The 19,984-nt window shown below is 44.3% G+C and overlaps 1 protein-coding gene across 2 annotated transcripts in view; it reads left to right on the forward strand.

Moving 5' to 3' along the window:
- CHMP6 (charged multivesicular body protein 6) overlaps positions 1-19,984 on the forward strand; it is a 474,889-nt gene that overhangs the window by 76,413 nt on the left and 378,492 nt on the right. The window lies entirely within an intron of this gene.

Genomic DNA, 19,984 nt, shown 5'->3' on the forward strand with positions numbered 1-19,984 from the left:
TTTTGCTGTCTTTAATGAATGATACCTGATGTTCTTCATCTCACATTGCTGCAGTCCTTACACTTGGGTAGTCCGCTGTCCTCGGTCGGCCCGAATATCAAAGTATAAGGCTGACGTCGGTCAAGGCGCATTTGACTGACATCAGGACGTCAGGGTACAAATGCGCATGACCGACGTCATATCCTCAGTCTTTTTTTGCCGCATGGTCCGATGCAGAAGCAGCATTGCAAGTGCCGGTTGGCGTTCTGAGATTTTTCGATTTCGAAGTTTCAGACCGAGTTCAAAGTTGGCTAAGTACCCGTTGGGAATATTTTAGTTTTTTCTTGCCTCAGTGATTTACCGGATGTCAGAAAAAGTCAATAATTGCATTTCTTGTGGGAAACAGATACCGCATAGAGATTATCATACTTTGTGTATTCCTTGCTTAGGGCCTGAGCACGACGTTGTTGGCTGTCGCTCTTGTGCTAGATTCAATAAACGCACTATAAAGAGAAGGTTGGATTGTGCCAGGTTAGTCTTTGGGAAGCGGTGCAATTATAAAATGCCGTCGGATGCTCCGACGCCTGCTTCTTCGAAGAAGCGCAAGGACAAAGCAGTTAAGCCTAGGCTAGAAGAACCGTCTGTACCGGACGCCGGTTCTTTAGAGGTGTCGGTGGAGCCGGTGGCTCCACCGGAGGTTTCTTTGTGTTCCCAGGGTGAGGCTTTATTATTGCAAGATGTGGCCTCTCAGGAGGCAAGTCAGGCTGAGGGGGCTTCTCAGGTTACTATACTCCCCTCCCTTCCTAGGGTGGCTAGGCCCTCTCCTTCTGTTTCAAAGGCTTCTCCCAGGGGCAGGCCAGGTTCAGTTTCAGTTGGTGTCACCCCTAGTTCTTCTGGAACTGTGCCCAAGAAGCATATGCTTAAAATGGCAGAAGATTTGATTACTTTGATTAGGGGTTCTATGCCCCCTCCTGATAAGAGACCTAGGGTGGAGCCTGAGCTAGGGAGTTTTGAGCAGGCTTCAGATGTTTCAGAGTCTTCGGCTGAAGACTTACAGGAGTACTCTCCTTATTCTGATTCTGATGTGGATGATTCTACTCCTTCTGCTTCTCCTCCTGAGGATTTTTCTTTTTCAGAAACTCTTCATTCCATGAGGGAGCATTTTAAGTGGGAAGGTCAGGACTTCTCTGATTCCAGGAAAAGGCTTAGGAATTTTTGTTTTTACCCCAGCATAGACCTTTGGCTATACCTCCTGTTTTGGATGTAGTGGAAGATGTTTTTACAGAGGCTTCTCTTAATCCTGATTCTTTGCCTCCTGCTCCTGTTAAACCGGATAGGTATTACAGGGTGCCTGAAGCTCATAAGTTTCTTTTTAAGAGTCCTAGGGCAGACCCAGAAACTGTTAGCCAGGGGCCTAAAGGTGTTAAGGCTTCTGTTGTAAAGAATCCGGTTCCTGCAGACAAAGAAGCCAGGGCCTTGGATAGATGGGGAAAGAAAGTTTATACTTCTTCCACTCTTGCTATGAGGGCTTTGAATTGCCAGTTTCACATGTTGAAATACCAAAACTATCTCCTTTCACAATTGAAGGCTAAGGTTGATGCTCTGGCAGAAGGTATTGATTGTAAAGAGTTGCAAGATTTAGTACATGTTTCTGAACAGGTGGGTAAGCATTCTTTGCAATGTGGTTTTGATGCTGTACAGGCCTCGTCTAGGGTGGCTGCCACTGGGTCAGTTCTTCGCAGGCACGCCTGGCTGAGGGATCAGAATTTGTCTGACCATGTTAAAACAAGGATTTTAGATGCTCCTTTGCAATCTGACGTGTTGTTTGGTTCTCCTGTTGAGGCAGTTTTAAAGAAAATGGAAGACAAGGCTAAGTCTATGCAGACTGTTAAAGATTTTTGCAGGTCCAGCCTCCAAAGTTTAGTAGAAATTGGCCTACTAAGGGGTGGACGTATCCTTCTTATGATTCCCAGTCTAGGGGTAGATCTAGACGTGGTAGGGGCAGAGCTCAGGGCTCTTTCAGGCCTAGAACAGGGAGTTCTCCTGCACAGTCTTCGGTGAGGGCAGGGGTCAGTCCTTTCGTAAACAGACCCAATGACCTACCTTTTCAGCTGCCAGAGCCTTCTCGTCTGGCAGCACCTTTGGGAGGAAGGTTGGCACTTTTCAAAGAAAATTGGAGTTTAATTACCCAAGACAGATGGGTATTGGATATCATACACCACGGCTACAGGTTTTATTTCCATACCTTGCCTCCTTTCAAAGGCATGCCAGACGTTCCTCCTCAACAAAGAATAGAGGCTCACAAGCAAGTTTCTCTGTTGCTCCAAATAGGGGCCATACAGCCGGTCCCTATGCCAGACGTGGGCCTAGGATTTTATTCTCGCCTGTTCCTAGTACCAAAGAAGGGGAACACGTGGAGACCAATTTTGGATTTATCTATCCTCAACACTTATCTGGACATTCCCAAGTTCAAAATGTTGACGTTGCAGCAGCTTTTACCTCTGCTGGGCAAAGATCATTGGATGGTAACTTTGGATCTCAAGGAGGCTTACCTTCATGTTCCTATCAGACTAAGTTGCAGGAAGTATCTGCATTTTCGAGCTGGGACTTTTCACTATCAGTTCTCTGCATTGCCCTTTGGCTTATCTACTGCGCCCAGAGTGTTCACGAAAGTTCTGGCTCCAGTGATAACTTTCTTCAGGCTAAAAGGAATACAGATCTATCCTTATTTGGACGACTGCCTGATTCTGGCTCAAGGAAGGGAAGAGCTTCTTCATCATTTGGAATATGTGATAGCAGTGCTAAGATGCCTGGGGTATTCTGTGAACGAAATAAAGTCCAGTCTAGTACCCTCTCAGGACATGTGCTTTCTGGGTGTGAGACTGAATACAGCATCCCAGATGGCCTTTTAACCCCGGACAAACAAAAGAGTCTATCCCTTTACTTCCATCAACTATCTCATCAGTCCGGGCTGACTGCAAGGACAGTCCTTCAAGCCTTAGGGTTCATGGCATCTTGTATTCTGGTGCTTCCCAATGCCAAACTGCATATGAGGAAGCTACAATGGTATCTCAAAAATGTATGGACACAGCACTGCCAGGATCTGGACACTGTCATTCAAAAGGAATTTTTGTGGTGGGCTCAGGAATGTCACCTAAACAAGGGACTGTCTGTGACCCGGCCAGAGGCGAGTCAGATTTTAACGACAGATGCCTCAGACAAAGCTTGGGGAGCTCATCTAAATGGAAAGTGGATACAAGACAAGTGGCCTGCCAGACTACAACATCTACATATCAACATGAAGGAGATGTTAGCAGTCCAGTTTGCATTAATAGCTTTCAAGGAATTACTTCTTCCAGGGCAGGTGTTGATTCTAACAGACAACACAACTGTCATGTAGTACATCAACAAGCAAGGGGGAACGCATTCTTATCCTCTATGCAGGCAAGCAATGATTTTGTGGGAGACTGCTCTCAGTTTACAGCTCAATCTTCAGGCAAGGTTTCTGCCAGGAGCACAGAACTCCTTAGCAGATGTGTTGAGCAGGCTAATTATGGATCCCCACGAGTGGAAATTGGATCCTCATGTATTTCAGAAATTGACAGTGTCATGGGGAACTCCAGACATAGATCTGTTCGCTTCTCCACTAAACCATCAGCTGCCAAAGTTTTGCACAAAAGGTTTCATCCCACAGCTTGGAGAGTGGATGCTCTTTCTTTCAATTGGAGCAATCTTCATGTGTATGCCTTTCCACCTCTGCCTCTCCTCCCAAAGGTACTTCTAAAGGTCAGACAGGACAAGCCAAGGATGATTTTAATAGCTCCGGATTGGCCTCGACAGCACTGGTACCCATTACTGAGAAGTCTGGCACGGAAGCCTCCATGGCCTTTGCCTTGATTCCACACCTGTTGTCACAGGAGGACAGCCATTTGCTCAATGTCAAGCTTCACTCTCTGCACCTAACAGCCTGGCATATTCTGTTTTGAATCATAGTGGGCCTCCACTTCCTCAGCAAGTTTTGAATGTTATTTTGGAAGCTAGAAGGCCTAGTACAAGGAAAGTGTACGCAGACAAATGGAAGAGATTTTTATTTTGGAGTGCAGCAAAAGATTTTGATGTTTCTGAGCCTAATTTGTGTGTGGCTCTTCAATATCTTACTGAGTTACTAGACAAAGGTTTGTCTTTCTCTTCTATTAAAGTTCATGCTGCAGCAATTTCGCTCACTATGATTGCGACCCACCATTGTTTTCTCATCCTTTGTTCAAGCAATTTCTTAGAGGGGCAAAGAATATAAGACCCCCACGAAGAGCTCCTACTCCTGCTTGGGATCTCAATTTTGTGTTGGAGAAACTCACTCTACAACCTTTTGAGCCTGCAGCTACTTCTGAGTTGAAATATTTGTCATGGAAGACTGGTTTTTTGTTGGCCATTACCTCTGCAAGAAGGGTTTCTGAATTGCAGGCCCTTATGGCGGTTGAGCCTTTCTTGATTTTCCATAAGGATAGGGTATCATTACGTACTAATCCTTCCTTTATGCCTAAGGTGGTTTCTAGTGTGGCTTTAAACCAAACTATTCGTTTGCCTACTTTTTATGCAAATCCCCAAAATAAAGGGGAAAAGATTTTGCACACTTTAGATGTACACAGGCAGTTGCGTTATTATTTGGACAGAACTAAAGGGTTCAGGCAGTCTCAGCAGTTGTTTGTTTCTTTTGCTTTGAGTTCTCAGGGCAAGCCTGTGTCAAAACAAACTATTTCTAAGTGGATTGGGTTTTGCATTGCTTTCTGTTATTCCCATCATGGCAAGGAGATTCCAGCTGGGATTAGGCCTCATTCCACTAGGGCTACTGCCACTTCAACAGCTTTTTGAGGGAGTGGCAACCAAGGATATTTTGGAGGCAGCTACTTGGAGTTCAGTGCATACTTTCTCTAGGCATTATCACCTGCCACTTTACTCTAAATCCAGGGCTGGTTTTGCCACTGCTGTTTTGCAGGGCATTTTGGCAGCTCCTGCTTCCTTGTAGTTAGCCATCCTCCCTTACCTCTGCTTTGGGATTCTACCCAAGTGTAAGGACTGCAGCAATGTGAGATGAAGAACATAGTACAGTTTTGTACCTACCATAAATGTAGATGTTCGAAGATCCACATTGCTGCAGTCCAATTTACCCTCCCTCCTTCCCTGTAGTTAGAGGTGGTTGTGTGGGTTGGGTTGTACATATTGTGTATATTGTATATATTGTACATATAATTAGTGCAAGGGTGGTTGGTTGGTTGTTTGCTGTCTTTTGGTTTTGACCTTTATTTTTAGGGTCTTCTGACATCTGGGGCAAGAAAAGACTGAGGATATGACGTCGGTCATGCGCATTTGTACCCTGACGTCCTGATGTCAGTCAAATGCGCCTTGACCGACGTCAGCCTTATACTTTGATATTCGGGCCGACCGAGGACAGCGGACTACCCAAGTGTAAGGACTGCAGCAATGTGGATCTTCAAACATCTACATTTATGGTAGGTACAAAACTGTACTTTTTGACTGTAATACTACCTGTTGATTGCAATGCAGATATTTTTCTTGTAATTCTCTATGTAATGTAACTTTGTATTATGGAGTTTTTCTCCTCGGGCCTCCACAGAAAATGGGCTCTTGAGCATAGTTGACCTCCCTGGTCACCAAACTGGAATAAAGAATAATAATAATAATGTAGAACACAGCCAGGGGTAGTGTCAGGTCCCATAGAAGCTGTATTCTTGGCCTTGGACTGTGCTGTTTTAATCTGTGCAGCAGTAATGCTGGATGCCTGGCAATCTACTGTTGTTGTGATTGGTCCTTTGGTGGGGGAGAGAGTTGGCATTGAATCCGTCAGACAGTATATTGGCAATATCTGATTGCTCGGTAAAGGAGGTGCCATTGTGCAACAGCTCCGAGCAAATCTGGGTATTGCCATGGAAATTTTTTAGATAGTAAAGACAACCACAAGGCCTTCTATTATCTGCTGCAATTCTGTTTTCATAGCTAGCTTTAGAAGAATTGATGAGGAATCTCAACTTTTTGGTGAGGCTGATAGGGGAGTTTCTCCAGTCTTGGGACTTCACCTTATTTCTCATCAGTTTCCTCCCCCTGTTGTAGAGTTTGTTTATGGCAGGGGACCACCAGATTGGCTTCCTTTTTTTGGAGGAGAGCGTCTTGGTTCTATTGGGTATGGCGAGATCCATGCATTTGTGTATGTGTTGTTCATACAGGGCATTAGTGTATGATTCGGCGGTCATGCAGCTGTTCTCCAATTGCATGGGTGCCGTGAAGTTGGCCACCTCTGTTTTAAGAGCCCAGAGTTAGCTTTGGAGACGTTTTTCATGGTGTTTACCTTTGCGGGGGTTGGGGAGGATGTAGATTTCCAAGGTGATTAGTTTGTGGTTGGATCTAACCAGGGAGGAGTTAACTTTTGGTACAGAGCAATGGTCACCCATGTTAGTAATGACCAGGTCAAGGATGTTGCTACCTCTAGTGGGGGTAAGAATGAGCTGGTCTAGGGCATTGGAATTAATGAATTCCAGGAAATGTTGGGCAAGTGTATTGGTACATAAGTAGTTTTCCCAGTTAATGGAGGGGTAGTTGAAGTCACCCAGTATGAGAGTGTTAGGTTGGACCCTAATATTCTCCAGGGTGCTTAGGAAAGTGGAGTGTGAGTCTTGGGTCATGGTTGGGGACCTATAGCAGGCAACGACCTGAATCACTGTCTTACCCAATGTTAGCTGCACCTGAAGTATCTCTGATGCATCATGTTGGGCTACCAGTCTGGAGGTGTGTGTATCCTTTATGAATATGGAAACACCACCGCCTTTGGAGCTTCGGTCCAAGTTCTGGGGCTGAAAGGTATGGAATGAGTTGTAGCTTGGTAGTGCAGGGGTGGGATCTGCTGCCTTGAACCAGGTCTATGTCACAGCACAAATGTCGATGTTCTCCATTTTAATGAGTGCTTCAAGCAAGTGCATTTTGAGATTTAGACTTCTAGTGTTGAGCAGCATGACCCTCCGATTGCATTTGTTTGTAGTTGTTATGGTGGCAATTTGGTCTTTGGAACACCGCCTAAAAACAAAGCACTATAGGAGTGGCAAGAGCATTGGCCAGTATCCGGAAGCCCAGGGGTGACAGATGCAGACCATGTCTGGCAAAGCATCTAGGTCTGTCAGTCATGTCATCCCAGGCAGACAGATATTGGATCCCCTTAGAATGACACCAGAAACTTAGCCAATTGTTGAAATCAGTCATTTTCTGCTTGTACTGTGGTATCATTCTGGGTGATGGTAGGAGGCTGCTCAGGGCTAGTGTCATACTCGTCTGGGCTATATAATCTGAGAGCTCCTCCATGTCTCTTTTTTTCATGTAGTCCAGGGAGGTACGTCTCAGGTCATTCAAACCCACATGTACAATGACAGATTCATATTTGTACCTGTTGTTGAGGGACCTGAGTGCGTGCGTTGTGTGGCGGATCCTGGCACCTAACTGTTACTTTCTCCTTATTCGACCTAGTGAGTGGAACATCAGTGTGCCTCACTATCGAGTCACCTATTGCTAGTGTGTTGGGCATGCTGTTTTGCCTTAGGGGCATTGGTTGAGTGGCGCACTATTTAGGAGAGTTAAGTGTCTCATGAGTAGTGTTGTGTTGTGGTGATAGAGTGCATTTCTGCCTTGGAGGTCTCAGCTGTTTGTGTAGATTTTTTTTTTTTATGTAGAAGGTGAAGAGACAGAAGATAATGAGATAATTCAATATGCAGAAGCTAAACTGGTGGGCCTTTGCTAAGTTCTCACCATTAACAGTAGAATGAGTTGATGTAATGTGACTGGGGTGGGGGATGTCCAGTATCAACTTTATACCAGAGGCTGGCAACTCACAACACCAACACATAAAGACCACAACAAGAACTGGGAGGCTGGGTGGGAAAAAAAGTTAAATCAAAAGTGCAGACTATAAATGAGAATAAACTCTCTTATCCTTTCTAAGTATCACAGCTCACTAGGTCAGTCTCACTGCAGCAGCCTGAGCAAAGTATATCTGATTTAAAACACTGGCTATTTAAGGCACAGAACAGAAACGAGACCAATTATCCAAACAGTAAAAGTTACAGGAATGCCTTGGTTAGATTAAACCAGTTCTGTTCACTTTCTCTCACTAAGAAAATGGATAGGCCTCTAGACAAAGGATTTCACTACAAACTGAGGTACCTCATTCAGCTATATCTCGCAACAAGAAGGAGAGTAACAGCAGTTGTACAAATTACAAAGATATTAAATCAAAAGTGCAGGGTTCATAGGGGATTACTAGGCTAATGGCTTAAGAACCCTTGCATGCCTAGCCAGTATCACCTGATTTTACCCAGTACATGGCCCCTAGGGGCAAGAAGATGGCATAGGTTTGTACATGTGCCTTGAGTATTTTACAGATTGCCCCTATCCATAAGGGACATAGGCACCACCCCAGGTGTGACTTTGCAATTCTCCATCCATTGATTCAAACTGAATTTGAGGAGGGCTAGGGAAGGTCTGTGTTTAATGCGAATAGGAAGCCTGCCCCAAAGGAGGGCTAATCTGACACACATCTGTCCCTCCAGCATGTTTTGTTTGAGTCACTGACTAGGTTTAGATCCCTAGATCAGGTAACCCTCGTGCTGCTTGTTTTGTAGATGTGTCACAGCTCCATCAGAGCTGCATTTTTGAGTGCCTTGTAGGTTATGCATAGGTCACAACTTAGATGGTAGGAGACAGAATAAAGGGACAGGGCTTTTAGTCTGTTGGTAGAGGACTTGTTAACACCCAACATTTTCTTTGTGAGGAACATCTGGGGTTGCTCCAGTTGCTGTAAGTGCCTAGTCAAGTACATGACAAGTGGCGCATTGTGCTTTATTATTGGTCTAGTGAGGGCTGAGTACAGTGGGACTGTAACTTCCTTGGAACTGGATACCATGCCTTTACTTATAAGCTGTGCCACATAGAATGACTTCCTCATCACTGTGGACACATGGTCAAAAGTTCAGGGTACTGTCTGTCTATGTACTTAAATCTTTCACCTCTGAGTCTACGCGTATGTTATGCTATTAATGGTAATTTGCAGGGGTCTTTGTCTTCCCAAAGGGTATAATAATGCATTTTTCACATTTAGGTTTAGACCATCATTTGTTTGAGACCCCCATGAAGGATATCTCTCTCACTGGGGGATCTGATGGGTGTCCCCCAGCTTGCAGTCATCAGTAAACTTTGCTATCCAGAGACCTTCCACATTAGCCTTGACATCAGAGAAGTTATATTCTGAACAGGAGTGGTCCCAGCACTGAGCCCTGTGGCATATTGCAAGTAACTGGCTTCTTGCAGGATCCAGATTCACCCAATTTAACCATGTGTCCTGTCAGTGAGCTAATTGGCTATCCATCTGGTGATGTACGGATTTATGCCCAGTTTTGTGTTTATTATCTTAGTGTGGGATTGTGCCAAATACCTTGACCAGGTCAAGGCAGGCGGTATACACTGATGTTCATCATGTTTCACTGTTGCAGTCATGACTGTAGGGTTCTCCCCTGCCGGCAGGCAGCCCTCGGTCGGCCAGAATCCCAAAGTCTGGGTCCGGCGTCGGCTGTTCAACCATGCTCCCTGACGTCAGAGCACCAGGAGTCTAAAGCTGACAGCCGACGCCATCTTCTCCAGTCTTTCTTGCCGTGCGGTGATGAGCAGTTTGCAATTGCCGGTCGGCTGACTCCTGGCGAATTTTACTGATATACTTCGGTCCGAAGACTGACTTCTCCACTCAAAGCCAAGTACCCCGTTGGGGTTTTCTTGCTCCACTCCGATGTCAGAAAAAGTTAATAATTGTATTTCATGTGGGAAACAAATACCTCATAAGGATTTCCATTCTTACTGTATTCCTTGCTTGGGCCCTGACCACGACGTAGCTAGTTGTCGGTTTTGTGCTAGATTCAATCAACGTACAATTAAGCGAAGGTACGATTTTGCTTTTCATTACTTCGGTAGGCGCTTTAACTACAAAATGTCGTCGGATACGGTCCCGGCTACCGGAGTTCACAAACGTCCCAAGGATAAAGACAGGCCTCCGAGGTCCAAATCTGATAGCGCACAAGCGGAGCCAGCTTCAGGTTCGGCCGTTGTCAGTGAGGTGCTTTTGCAGCCCCTGTCATCGGCCATTTCAGAACCGATGGCCGAAACGGACTCTCATGAGGAGCCAACCAGGCCTTTAAATATTTCTGTTGCAGGACCTTTGGACAATGCTCCTTCGGATGAGTCCGGAGCCGCTGTGCAGGTACCGGCTTCCGAAGGGGTTTTCAGGCCTACTCAGCTACTAATAAAGGCAAAGCCAAAGACAAAGGCAAAGACTCCTTCACAATCAAAGACTTCTACACAGGCTTCTTCTGAACCGGCTCCCTAGTCACAGAAACAGTTACTCAAGATGGCGAAGGATTTACTTACTATGATTAGGGGTTCTCATCCCCCTCCAGACAAAAGGCCAAGGCAGGATGTTTCTAATGATTCCTCTGATCAGGCTTCTGTTTCCTCAGTTTCTTCTTCTGATCAGGAATATTCTTTCCCTCCTTCTGAGGATTCTGATGCTGAAGAATCCATTCCTTCAGCTTCTCCCCGAGGATTTCTCTTTTGGGGAAACTTTGCATGAAATGAGGGAACATTTCCACTGGGAAGGACAGGAGTATTCGGAATCCAAGAAAAGGTTGAGGGAATTTCTTCTTCTTCCCCAGCATAGACCCCTGGCTATTCCTCCTGTTTTGGATATTGTGGATGATGCCTTTTCGGAGGCTAATTTAACCCCGGACTCTTTTCCTCCTGCTCCTGTGAAGCCTGATAAGATATTACAGGGTTCCTGATTCCCATCAGTTTTTATACAAGAACCCTTCTGCTGACCCTGAAACCATTTCTCAGGGTCCTAAGGGAGCTAAGGCCGCTTCTGCCAAAAATCCTACTCCTACTGAAAAGGATTCTAGATCCTTAGAAAGATGGGGCAAAAAGGTGTACACTTCTGCTACTTTGTCCATTAGGGCTTTAAACTGTCAGTTTCATATGTTTAAATACCAGCAATTTCTATTGTCTGTCTTAAAACAAAAGCTTACTTCATTTCTGCCTGTGCAGATAAGGAATTGCATGACTTGTTGCATTCCACTGAACAGGTTGGGAAGCATGGCTTACACTGTGGATTTGATGCCTTGGAGGCTTCTTGTAGGGCTGTGGCCTCTGGCACAGTCAATAGGAGGCATGCATGGCTAAAGGAACAAAATTTACCTGAAAAGGTAAAGGCAAAATTATTGGATGCTCCTGTTCAGCATAATGTTTTGTTTGGATCGAAAGCTGAAGAGGTGATTAAAAAGATGGAGGATAAAGCGAAATCCATGCAAACAGTTAGATTTCTTACAAGTACAGCCTCTTAGATTTAGCAGGAATTGGCCTTCCAAAAATTGGTCCTTTCCCACTTCAGACAGGCCTCAGAGGGGTAGATACAGACGTTCCAGAGGGAGGCCTCAATCACAAGCTGCTTATAGACCAAGACAGTGGACTGCTTCCACCCCTAGGGGAGGAGAGGACAGGTCACAATCTCAAAGGAAACAAACTCAATGACTCCTTCTGTGGGGCTACAGGAGCTTTTTCCCTGGAAGCCCCCCTCGGAGGAAAACTCTCTCTTTTTTATCAAAATTGGACTCGAATAACCCAAGACAAATGGGTTTTGGATGTGGTTTTAAGAGGTTACAAATTCCATTTTCATACCTTGTCAAGGCCAAGTGGTTGGCCAGACCTTCCAAAACATCAATGGACGGAGGCCTTAAACCAGGTGGAAGCTGTTTTGGCTATGAATGCCATAGAACGGGTTCCTCTTTCAGAGATGGGAAAAGGGTTTTATTCAAGGCTCTTTTTAGTCCCAAGGAAGCAAAACTCATGGAGACCCATTCTGGATCTGTCTGTCTTGAACACCTTTCTAGAGATACCAAAATTCAAGATGCTTACTCTACAGCAGCTACTTCCAATGCTGTCCAAAAATGCATGGATGGTAACTTTGGATTTAAAGGAGGCATATTTACACTCCCATCAGGCAGGATCGCAGAAAATACCTCAGGTTCAAAGCCGGATCGAGGCACTTTCAATTCTCTGCGCTGCCCTTTGGATTATCTACTGCGCCCAGGGTCTTCACCAAATGCCTGGCTCCAGTAGTAGCTTATTGCAGACTCAAGGGAATTCAAATTTACCCTTATCTGGACGATTGTCTAATTCAGGCAGACGGCAAGGATGTTTTACTCCAGCATCTAGAATTTGTACAGAACCTCCTCAAATTCCTGGGATTCTCTGTAAACATAAAAAAGTCATATTTGATACCATCACAACAGATAACCTTTCTGGGTGCACTTCTAAACTCCACAACCCAGATAGCTTTTCTGACATCTGAAAAACAGTTACAGCTGGCTTCAACTTTCAGAACCTTGGCAACTTTAACTCGTCTATCTGCAAGGAAATTCCTGCAGGCTTTGGGTTACATGGCCTCCTGCATCCTTCTCGTACCATATGCAAGACTGCACATGAGGAAAATACAGTGGTACCTAAAAAGTGTATGGTCTCAGCGTTGCCACAGTTTAGACATATACTGATCTCTGTTCTTCCTTGCCTTCAAAAGGAATTTCTTTGGTGATCCAGGGCATGTGCTCTAAACAGAGGGAAGCCCTTCCGTTTGCCTTCTGCCTCTCGGATTCTAACCACGGATGCCTCGGATTATGCTTGGGGAGCCCATTTTCAGGGCAATTGTTTTCAGGGCCTTTGGACAAAGGATCAGAAGCACCTGCATATCAATTTAAAGGAATTGTTAGCCATTCAGAAAGCTCTATTGGCCTTCAGGAATCTTTTACAACCAGGACAACTGTTAATACGGACAGACAACACCACAGTTATGTGGTACATAAACAAGCAAGGGGGATCTCATTCCTACCCCCTTTGCAGACTAGCCATGGATCTATGGGACACAGCTCTATCTTGCAAACTGGATCTTCAAGCTCAGTTTCTACCAGGGAAACAAAACTTCCTGGCAGACAGTCTGAGCAGGCATCTTTCGGATCCACACGAGTGGATGCTGGACACCAAAATATTCAGGATGATAACAGCAGTCTGGGGATGTCCTCACATAGACCTCTTTGCATCCCATCTCAATCATCAGCTACAGACTTTTTGCACCAGGATATTCCACACACAAGCTTGGAGAGTGGACGCCCTGTCATTCAGTTGGAGGAACCTCTCGGGATATGCCTTTCCACTTCTCCCTCCTCTTCCACGGGTTTTATTGAAGATAAAACAGGACAAGCCCAAGATGATCATCTTGCTGGCTCCAAATTGGCCTCAGCAGTTTTGGTATCCAACTCTAAAAAAAACCTATGCCTGGAGCCCCCTTGGGTTTTACCTCAGTCTCCGAACCTTCTGTCCCAACATCAGGGTCAGGTTCTACACTCTCATGTCAGAACTCTCAGCCTGGTGGCCTGGTTAATCCAGGGCCTTTGATTTCGTCTTTACTGCCCAAGCAGGTTATGGATATCATTTTAGAAGCCAGACGTCCTAGCACTAGAAAATCTTATGCAGGAAAATGGAAAAGATTTTGTTCCTGGATGCAGGCTCAGGATTCTGATCCTCTTCTTCCTAACATTACTTTAATTTTACTTTACCTGACAGATCTCTTACATAAGGGTCTCTTTCTCTTCCATTAAGATACATGCCTCTGCTATTTCTGCTCATTATAATACAGACCCTCCCATCTTTTCCCACCAGCTCATGAGACAGTTTCTTAGAGGAGCTAAGAACTTAAGACCTCCTAGATCTCCTCCCATTCCTGCTTGGGATCTCAACTATGTTTTGGAAAAACTAACCTTGCCTCCTTTTGAGCCTGCTGCCTCTTCTGACATCAAGTTTTTATCTTGGAAGATGGCTATCCTGTTCGCTCTAACCTCTGCCAGGAGAGTTTCAGAGTTACAAGCTCTTATGGCTGTGGAACCTTATATTATTTTTCATCAAGACAGGGTATCTTTGAGGACTAATCCTACCTTCATGCCTAAGGTGGTTTCCAAAGTGGCTTTAAATCAAACTATCCACTTACCAACCTTTTTCCCCACTCCTCAAAATAAAGGGGAAAGGATCTTACATTCCTTGGATGTACACAGACAACTACGTTTTTACCTGAACAGAACCAAGGACATCAGAAAATCAGAACAATTGTTTTTCTTATGCTTCAAGTTCCCAAGGTAAAGCCATTTCAAAACAGACCATTTCTAAATGGATTGCTCATGGAATCAGATTTTGTTAAGGAAGTATACGGACTCATTCCACCAGAGCTGCTGCCACTTCTGCGGCCTTCCTCAGGGGAGTTCCTACCAAAGGCATTTTGGAAGCTGCAACTTGGAGTTTAGTGCATACTTTTTCTAAGCACTACAATCTACCTCTCTACTCTAAGTCTAGGGCGGGCTTTGCCACTGCAGTCTTGCAGGGCCTTTTAGCCGCCCCTTCTTCTTTATGACCACCTCCCTTTCTTTCAGCTTTGGGATTCTACCCTACAGTCATGACTGCAACAGTGAAACACGATGAACATAGTACAGTTGTGTACACCTACCATAAATGTAGATGTTCGAGTGTCTTCACTGTTTCAGTCGGGGTTTCCCTCCCTCCTGTCCCCTCTTATTTTTACTTTTGTGTATTTCTTTTTCCCACCATTCTTCTGATGTGTATTTGCAATGGTTATGGGACCTTTTTCATTTTGGGACTCCTGACATCTGGGGCAAGAAAAACTGGAGAAGATGGCGTCAGCTGTCAGCTTTATACTCCTGGCGCTCTGACGTCAGGGAGCATGGTTGAACAGCCGACGCCGGACCCAGACTTTGGGATTCTGGCCGACCGAAGGCTGTCTGCTGGCAGAGGAGAACCCTACAGTCATGACTGCAACAGTGAAGACACTCTAACATCTACATTTATGGTAGGTGTACACAACTATACTTTTTACCCTCTTCCATGGCCCTAGTGACTTTTTTCAAACAAGTCCACCAGATTTAGTAGACATGACCTGCCCTTGACAAAGCTGAATTGGGTTGTGTGCAGTGTTTGGAGGTTTCCTGTGTTATTTATCAGGTTCATAATTACTCTTTCCATGGCCTTTCATATAAGACTCATCAAAGTTATGGGTCTATAATTACCAAGGTCTGTTGATGGTCTCCCTTTGTGTAGAGGGATGACTGTCTCTATCCTCCTCTCTACTGAGACAAAGCCAGTCCAGAGGCTGTGTTAAATAGAGATTCCAATTTGCCCGATGGGTCCTGATTCAAGCTGTTTTAGAGGCAGCTTGGGATACCATCGGGCCCCATTGAGCCGTGTTTTGAGCTTTAGAGAGTCCAGTGGCAACCATTTCCTTAGTGATGACTGGTGAGGGAGTGGTGGAGGGTATTTCTTGGGGGGAACTGGGGATGATGGGGAGGTGAAATTTGAGCTGGGGATGATGGGGAGGTGAAATTTGGGGATGATGGGGAGGTGAAATTTGAGCAGAATCTATCAGCCACTCGATTTGCTGTGTCTTCTGGCTTAGTATGGGTGATGTTGCCCACAACTAATTCTGCACTTTGTTGGGTGCCTTAAAATGCAGACATAACTGAAAAATGCCTTATGGTTATCCTTAGCTTTGGGGGCTATTTTTGCCTCTGTCTGCTTTCAGAGTCTTGACTAGTTTCCTGATTCACTTGTTTAGACTAATAAGGGACTTTATGTTCTATAGCACATATTCCCTCTTCTCAACAGGATTTGTTATTGTATGCATAAACCTCAACAAGCAAGGGAGTATGTGGTAATATCCTCTGTGCAGGCTGGTAGTGATAGCTTGGGAGATGGCTTTTCAGCACTCTTCAATCCTCCAAGAATCCTGTATTCCATCAGAGTAAAACATAGTGGCAGATAAGTGCAGCAGGACCAGGACAGACCCTCATAAATGGAAATTGAATGAGGAGGGGTCTTCCAGGAATTGATCCAGTTGTAGGGAACACCTCAAGTAGATTTGTCTGTCTCCATTCAAAACAAACAACTTGACAAATTCTGCTCCAGTACTTTTTGCCAACAAGCCTGGAAAATGGATGCTTTCTCATTCCGACAGACAGGAATGTTCCTTTATGCATTTCCATCCTTTCCACTGATATCCAGGGTAGTTCTGAAGATTTAGAAGAACTTCCTAAAAATAATTGTCATAACCTCTTTTTGCTCAGGCAGCATTGGTTCACTCTTCTTCTTGAATTGGCCATGTTCAGTTACCACAAGCTTTCTTACAATCTGGATGCACTCGCACACGACAGTGGGTTGATGCACCCAAATCTCAAACCTCTTCGGCTAGCTGCCTGCATGATTCAGTTTTAATTTCCTTTTAGCAGCCTCTTTTCAGGGGGGCATGCAGTAGGTTTGTAAAGGAGGCAAGAAAACCTATTACTAGACAATCTTATATTGGCCAGTGGAAGAGATTTTCTAGTTAGAGCCCTGCTCAAATATTTGTGTGAGTTACTATCTTGTGGCCTTTCATGCATTTCTGTCAAGGTACTTCTTGTGGCCATTTCAGCATGTGCCCCTGTGGATCATCCACGTTCTTCAGTGTTTTTGGTAAAATAGTTTCCAAAAGGAGTATTATGTCTGAGACCTCCACACTAATGATTTGCAGCTTCCTGAGATTTTAACTTTGTGCTAGAAGTGTTAACAATGTCTGCATTTGAACCTGCACATCAAGCAGAGTTAAGGTTCATTACATGGAAAACTGTTCTTCTCATTGCTGTGACATTTGCAAGAAGAGTATCTGTGTTGCAAGATCTCATGATGAGTGAACCCTATCTGGCCTTCCACAGGATTAGGGCGTCATTACGAACAAATTTGCTCATTCATTCCCAGAGTGGTTTCAGAGTTTTTTGAATCAAGCCATTAATCTCCCAGTATTGTATCCAGATCCTCAGAACCAAGGAGAATGGATTCTACGTTATCTGGATGCACTTGGACAGCTTGAGGGACAGCTTGAGTGCTACCTTGATAGAAAAAAGTCTTTTAGAAAAACTGATCAGCCATGTATTTCCTGTGTTTGGACCAAGAAAGGACTACCCTCATCAATAAAGACTATTTCCAGATGATTGTCATCTGCTGTTGCCTTTTGTTACACCCACCATCGTAAAGCAGTTTCAGGCATTATCACGTCTCATATGACGGCCTTGTCTTCCTTTGATAGCATTTTTGGAAAGGGGTGAACTGTAGTAGCATTCTAGCAGTTTTTATACCTTTACAAGGCATTACAAACTGGATTCAGTTTCTAGGTCCAGGACTAGCTTTGTAGGAACATTATCTAGGTGTTCTTGGATCCAAATTCTTCGTCCTCCCAGGTTGGGTAGGCTTTGGTAATCGGCTCCTAAAGACTACTGCAGCAGTGGGAATGATGAACTTAGTACAATTGTTATAATTGCAGCTTTCACATAACAGTATTACTGCTGCAGTAGCAGTACCCACCCTCTGTCCCACTATTATTGTATGTAATTATTGTTGGAAAATAGTATGGTCATGTTTTGTTTTATAACTTATGATGAGTATGCTGCTACTTTTTGGGTAAGAATGTCCTGAAGATTTTTCAGTCTGACGGCTGATTTTTTTTTTTTTTCCTCCTCCAACGCTGACCAGTCAGCAGTCCAGAGTGGAAGTGTGGGAGGGAGCCAGAGCTTTTGGAAGCTGGCCATTGTATCTTGGGCAAGATGCAACCAATATAGTGTAAAGACTACTGCAGCACTGAATAATTTGAACATCTACAGTGGTGGTGCTGCGGTAGCATTGTCGCCTCACAGTAAGACGCTGTCCGGTTCGATTCTCGGCTAGAGCTTCTTCTGCATGGAGACATGCGTGAATGGGTGTATCTTCGTTGAAGGTTGTGCGTCAGGCCTGGCAAGCCGGTGCGTAAAAATCAACTGCCAGTCATTAGCGGACCGGAGTTCCGCTGTGACGACCCCTAACCGGGAAAAGCCGAAAGAAACAAACAAACTGTTGTGGGCAAGTGCATCTTGCACAACTGTACTTATAGTTCACAAACATGCCATATAGGCAAGGAAATAAAGATTTTTTTGGTTTAAAATTCCTTGCTTTATATTTTTACATTCCTGCAGGGATGTCTAGAATGTACCAATGTTACACCCAATTGTTGGTGTGATGCTTATTTAATAGTGAATGTTTATAAATTTTTTGGCAGTGCCCTTCATTTAAACAGTTTAAAGGAGGAAAAACAGAAGTTGTATAATGTTATTTGGCCTGGAAAAGTGGTAATCACAGTGTGAATATTGATGAATATTATAGATAAAATATAGGTACTTATGAATGGAACAGTAGCTTTATTGGATTTATTTCTAGCTGTGAAGAAAGTGCTCACCGGAAAGCAAAAAAGGAACCATCGACAATCAAGAAAATTATGATGGAGATAAAAAAAAGTCAAACTTTTTTTTCTCATTTCTTGACATTTGATAAATGTTTGTCTTGGACACTGAAGGTAGAAGGGATATCTGAGTCATAAGTTTTTATGTTACTATGTTCTGCATTGTTAATGTTTTATCTTTGTATTTTGTTATTGTAGTTGCAAATAAGTGTTGTTTTTGGTATGCTGTTATTTGATTAGCAACTAAAACAAAAGATTGTGTTGTAACCAATTCACAAGCATTACATTGGTAAAATCGTCCGTTACAAACAAAAGCAGTACTGTTGCTGTATCTGTTTCTTAAAGGGAACAAGGTAGAGAAAGTTGTGTACTACCTGTAGATTGACATGTAAAGGATATATGAGAGAAGAAGAAAACACCGTGACTGTTTAAGAATGTTAGTGAAATAATGTTGCAGCAGTATTTACATACTTAAAAATATAAGTAAAAAAAAATATTTTTTAATAAAGAATGTTTGTTTTTATTCATTCGCGCTAAAAAGTAAAAAATAAGGAAGAAAACTGAACTTTGCAAAAGAAACACAAAAAAAACACAAAGCTGATTTCAGAAAAGCACTTGAGGTTGGTTTTGTTGGATGTTCTTCATCTCACATTGCTGCAGTCCTTACATATGGGTAGTCCGCTGTCCTCGGTCGGCCCGAATACCAAAGTATTAGGCTGACGTCGGTCAAGGCGCTTAAAACTGACATCAGGACGTCAGGGTACAAAAGCGCATGACCGACGTCATATCCTCAGTCTTTTTTGCCGCATGGTCCGATGCAGAAGCAGCGTTGCAAGTGCCGTTAGGCGTTCTGAAATTTTTCGAGTTCGGAGTTTCAGACCGAATCCAAGTTGGCTAAGTACCCCGTTGGGGAATATTTTGGGTTTTTCTTGCCTCAGTGTATTACCGGATGTCAGAAAAAGTGAATAATTGTATTTCTTGTGGGAAACAGATACCGCATAGGGATTATCATTCTTTGTGCATTCCTTGTTTGGGGCCTGAGCACGACGTAATCGGGTGTCGCTTTTGTGCTAGGTTTAATAAGCGCACTATTAAGCGAAGGTTAGATTGTGCTAGGCTGGTCTTCGGTAAGCGGTGCAATTATAATATGCCGTCGGATACTCCGACGCCCGCTTCCACGAAGAAGCGCAAAGACAAAGCGGTTAAACCCAGGGAAGATGAGGCGTCCGTTCCGGACGCCGGTTCTTTAGAGGTTTCGGTGGAACCGGTGGTTCCGATGGAGGCTTCTCTGGAGTCTCAGGGGGAGACTTTGATTTTGCAGGATGTGGCCTCTCAAGAGGCAGGTCAGGCTGAAGGGGCTTCTCAGGTTTCTGTACTCCCCTCCCTTCCCAGGGTGGTTAGGCCCTCTCCTTCTGTTTCCAAGGCTTCTTCCAGAGGCAGGCCAGGTTTAGCTTCTGTTGGTGTCAGTCCTAGTTCAGCAGGGTCTGTGCCTAAGAAGCACATGCTTAAAATGGCAGAAGATTTGATTACTCTGATTTGAGGTACTATGCCCCCTCC

Source organism: Protopterus annectens, chromosome 8.part0 (genome assembly GCF_019279795.1).
Source record: "Protopterus annectens isolate FY-2018-M chromosome 8.part0, PAN1.0, whole genome shotgun sequence".
NCBI classification, from domain to species: Eukaryota; Metazoa; Chordata; order Ceratodontiformes; family Protopteridae; genus Protopterus; species Protopterus annectens.